This window comes from Bufo bufo, chromosome 1, assembly GCF_905171765.1.
Source record: "Bufo bufo chromosome 1, aBufBuf1.1, whole genome shotgun sequence".
NCBI lineage: Eukaryota > Metazoa > Chordata > Amphibia > Anura > Bufonidae > Bufo > Bufo bufo.
In genome coordinates, this window is record NC_053389.1 from 572,492,166 (window position 1) to 572,497,678 (window position 5,513).

A 5,513-nucleotide genomic window follows, 5' to 3' on the forward strand; every position below is an offset into this window, starting at 1 on the left:
TTGCAAGCAAGTTCAGTCAGTTTTGCCTGCAACTGCGTTCATTTTTTTCCGCGCGGGTGCAATACGTTTTGATGTGTTTTTCACGCGCGTGATAAAGAACTGAAGGTTTACAAATAACATCTCCTAGCAACCATCAGTGAAAAACGCATTGCATAAGCACTTGCTTCCAAATGCAATGTGTTTTTCACTGAAGCCCCATAGAGGTATAGAACATGCTGCTTTTTTCACGCAACGAAGAACTGATGCATGAAATAAACTTTCATGTACACAGACCCATTGAAATTAATGGGTCAGGATTCAGTGCGGGTGCTATGCATTCACGTCACACACTGCACCTGCGCGGAAAACTCGCTCGTGTGAAAGGTGCCCAAGTGCATTACGAAAATACTATAATGATGTCAAACGAGTCTTCTCATTTATTAACCTGTTCAATATTTGATCATTTACACACACACACACACACACACACTTCCGACAAAGCTATAACTTTTTTCTATTGTTATGTAAATAATGCTTGCACCTTTTATTAGTGACATTTAACATTACATTTTTTGTACTGGTTTCTCCTGTTATTCGGGGTGACATAAACGCTCCAGTTACAGGAGGGATGCACCACCAGAGAGTAGAAACCTCACTGCAGAGCTGATCTGGGTCTACTAAGATCCAGCAGCTCAGGCAGAAACTCTGCCCCTAGTAATCACATAATCGGTAGTACTGGAGCCCCATCCCTTATCACTTGAGGTGTGTGAGTACTTGTAAAATACAGTCTATGTCAACAGGTACTATTGAAGAAGGTCAATACCTGCTTAGTAACCTAACAGAGACTGGCCATGTTCATACACTGCTCAAAAAAATAAAGGGAACACTTAAACAACAAAATGTAACTCCAAGTCAATCACACTTCTGTGAAATCAAACTGTCCACTTAGGAAGCAACACTGAGTGACAATCAATTTCACATGCTGTTGTGCAAATGGGATAGACAACAGGTGGAAATTATAGGCAATTAGCAAGACCAATAAAGGAGTGGTTCTGCAGGTGGTGACCTGACCACTTCTCAGTTCCTATGCTTCCTGGCTGATGTTTTGGTCACTTTTGAATGCTGGCCGTGCTTTCACTCTAGTGGTAGCATGAGACGGAGTCTACAACCCACACAAGTGGCTCAGGTAGTGCAGCTTATCCAGGATGACACATCAATGCGAGCTGTGGCAAGAAGGTTTGCTGTGTCTGTCAGCGTAGTGTCCAGAGCATGGAGGCGCTTCCAGGAGACAGGCAAGTACATCAGGAGACGTGGAGGAGGCCGTAGGAGGGCAACAACCCAGCAGCAGTACCGCTACCTCCGCCTTTGTGCAAGGAGGAACAGGAGGAGCACTGCCAGATCCCTGCAAAATGATCTCCAGCAGGCCACAAATGTGCATGTGTCTGCTCAAACGGTCAGAAACAGACTCCATGAGGGTGATATGAGGGCCCGACGTCCACAGGTGGGGGTTGTGCTTACAGCCCAACACCGTGCAGGACGTTTGGCATTTGCCAGAAAACACCAAGATTGGCAAATTCGCCACTGGCGCCCTGTGCTCTTCACAGATGAAAGCAGGTTCACACTGAGCACATGTGACAGACGTGACAGAGTCTGGAGTGGCGTGCCTGGGAAGGGGGGGGTGGTCCGCCCCGGGTGTCAGGCTGTCAGCTATACAGGGGAGTGCTGCCTGAGCAGCAGCGCCCAGCCCAATGTCTCTGCAAGGAAGGAGAGCTGTGATTCTCTTAGGAGAAAGGATCTTTGATGACATATCATATGGATATTACAAGTCACATGGCTATGAGGTCATCAAAGGTCCTTTCTCTCAATCAGGAGTGTTGCTGCAGGAGAAGTTTGCCATAATTGTGGAGCTTTTTTTTGTGAAGATTACATCAGGAAATGGTGACAGGGGCTGTTATGCTAATATACTGTAAGTTACTGTATAGTGGGGTGCTGTACTGCTCTGCTGTATACTGTGGGATACTGTATACTGTCGGGTGCTGTATACTGTGGAATGTTGTATACTGTGGGGTGCTGTATACTGTTCTATGTTTATATAGTTTTAAATTAGAGGGGCAAAGGTTTAAAAGTAATAAGAATAAGAAGTATTACTTTACTGAGAGAGTAGTGGATGCATGGAATAGCCTTCCCGCAGAAGTGGTAGCTGCAAATACAGTGAAGGAGTTTAAGCATGCATGGGATAGGCATAAAGCCATCCTTCATATAAGATAGGGCCAGGGGCTATTCATAGTACTCAGTATATTGGGCAGACTAGATGGGCCAAATGGTTCTTATCTGCTGACACATTCTATGTTTATATGGTACTTTATACTGTGAGGTGCTGTATACTGTGGTGTGCTATACTGCTCTACTGTATACTGTGAGGTGCTATACTGTATGCTATAGGATGCTATACTGCATACTGTGGGGTACTATATACTGTGGGGTGCCGTATACTATAGGTCGCTATACTGCATACTGTACGGTGCTGTATACTATAGGGTGCTATACTGCATACTGTGGGGTGCTGTATACCGTGTATTGCATACTATGGGGTACTGTATACCGTGGGGTATTACACTGTATGCTGCAGAGTGTTGTACGCTATGCACTATGAGGGGCTGGGGGTATTATACAATAGACGTCAATTCAACAAATCTGACCTAGATAAATTAAGGGTATTAGGTTATCCTAAATAAAAACTGGCCCCCCCTACGGCTGATAACCCCCAATTTACATTTATCCTATAATCTGTAATAATAATTGCACTCGATTTTATTAAAAGTCCTCCGACCACTACACACTGGCGAACTATCGTAGTGTATTATTCTGCGTTCACTCCTGCACCAGGGATGTGATTCTGTGCACTGTCACCACTCCTCCCTCTATTGCTTCCCTTTCAATGCTTAATCACATTGATTATATGGTTTAGGGTCAGCACATCCTCTAAAATCGCTTCATACGCTGCCCCCAAAATGTTTGCAAGATCCCTGGCATCCTCAGGGGGTAATGGGCAACAACACTATAAACGTGGCATATAAACATGGGGCACAACACGAAAGAGGGGACAGTCGGGGCAAATGGACAGAAGAGGCCCAAGATGGGTAAACAGCCCATGGCCTATGATATACTTAATCTGCCCCTGGTGCGCGCTCCGATAAGTCAGAGAGCGCGCTCACGCCTATCTCACTTGTATGCTCGCCGCCGGCCACCGCTCACCTTCCAAGTGGGAAAACCTCCTATGTTCCTTGTAGCTGCTTACTACAGTGCTCCTGAGCAAGAAAACAGCTGTGCGGCCTGTGCCTTCTAGTGAAGTGACTGCCTCACCAGTGTAATGTGTATCAGTGTGTGTCTGCAGATAGACTGCCGCTGAGCTGAGCCTGTAAAAAGCACTGTGGTGTGTGGCAGTTAGGAGTGGTACAGACAGTCACAGTGGCACTGTGGCAGAACAGTGTGCAGGCAAGAGGCAGCAGACTAGACAAGTATTTTTTCAGAAAAAAGAAAAAGACCCCAGGGGTTTGGAGAGTGAAAAGGGGGGGGGGGGGGGGGGAGGGGGAACAGTGCCCGCCTAATATATCCACAAATAGCGCCCCCGAGAAATAACTCGGCACAAGCTCCCGAGTACAATGGCAGAATAACAGAAGAAAATGGAGCCGAAAATGCCAGATAATAAATAGTATAAATGTAGACTTTTATTGTAATGTAACAAGACACAATTAAAATTGCAATTACATGCATATGATGCCAGAGGACAGGGAACAAAAAAGGAACAGGGAAAGAAAAAACGGCGCCACCCTGGGAGGGACACACTGGTCAAGAATGCATAAATACATAGGATCAATAGGGATGTGTATGGTATAATAACCTACCCTAGGATCACATACATGTACATGATAAATGGTGAGTCACTAGTCAACTGCAGAGAACCAATAGCAAACAAAAAATAATAGTAAAGTAAGTGAGACAAACAGCTATAGTTGATAGCCGCACTGGATGCAAACCTGAATTGTTAGTGAACATCCAGGTAAGAAAAATAAAAAGGGTGAACATGCAGAAGGGACTCACCTAAAATAGACCAGAAGTGTGACAATCAGGATGGCGCTACCCCAACGCGCGTTTCGGCGTGCCTTCGTCAGGGGGTCAAATATTTTTTCAGTTAAGGGTTTGAGGAGTCACAAGGCTGCTGCCAGCCAGTGCCAGGGCAGAAATTTACAAGAGGCTCAAGTATGGATGGGAAAGGACGTACCTGTAGGATACCAGTGCCGTACCTGTACGGCGCTGCAGGACGTGACTTGAGCCCCAGCGCTGTACAGGTATGGCGGGCTGATCGGGCAGGTGCAGGAGCTGTGCCCGTCCGATCAGCGGCACGGGTCCGGCTGTCCGGACAGGGTGCACTGGCATCAGTGAAAACTACAGCCTGCTCTATAAAAATATGACCTGATCCGTCCCGTCAGGTGAACCTGTAAAAAAATATATACATATAAAAGCTGTGCAAAAACAGCCGTTTTTTCTTCACCTTCCTTCACAAAATGTGTAATACCAAGCTTACATTGTATTTTCATGGTGACAGATTCCCTTAAAATTTTCATTTACGAGCAAATTTCTGTTTACTAGCGATAAAAAATGTTATTTCAAACAAAATAAATATTTCAGCATATTTAAAGGGAGTCTTTCACCTATACTGACCGTTTTTGAACACTAACCCTATTCTCGGCAATATAGTACCCATACGTGAATGCTACTTACTGTTTAGCTGTCTTTCGCTTATTTCCTTCAAAAAACACTTTTATCCAATATTCAAATTAGGTCTGAAAGTGCCCAGTGGCGACGTTCAAGCGGCTGGTGCCCAGGCCCCTCTTCGCTATTCATATGAAACCCCTCCCCTTTAAAAACTCAGGCCGGCCCTAGGTTCTTCTTATTACCGCCTCCCTTCAGTGTGAAATGCCGCACCTGCGCCGTGCATCCGAATCGCCGCGCCTGCGCACAGAATTACTCATTATGGGCATTGGCATTCAGAGCGTTTTTGCGCATGTGCCGGCCCCAACATCTGCCGGCTAGATCGGGATGTTGGGGCCGGCCGCTTGAATGCCGCCCCTGGGCACCTTCAGAATATTGGATAAAAGTGTTTTTTGAAGGAAATAAGCGACGGACAGCTAAACAGTAAGTAGCATTCACATATGGGTACTATAATGCTGAGAATGGGGTTAGTGTTAAAAAATGGTCAGTATAGGTGAAAGGCTCCCTTTAAATGTAAAAATAAAGTTTCTTATGGTTTGGGGGGGGGGGGGGAGGGTGGTGACACCGTGACACACAATAAGTGACATTTTAGGCCGCAACATACCACTCTGCATTTCCTATACCTGGGACGCGTGTTATATAGAGGGCCTTAGGGGGAGGCACCCGTTGCAAATACGGTGGTCGATAAGACGACAAGTTCTAGTTGTCAAATAAACATGAGCCAACAAAGACCACTTACATGTATACAGAATTCAGAAAAA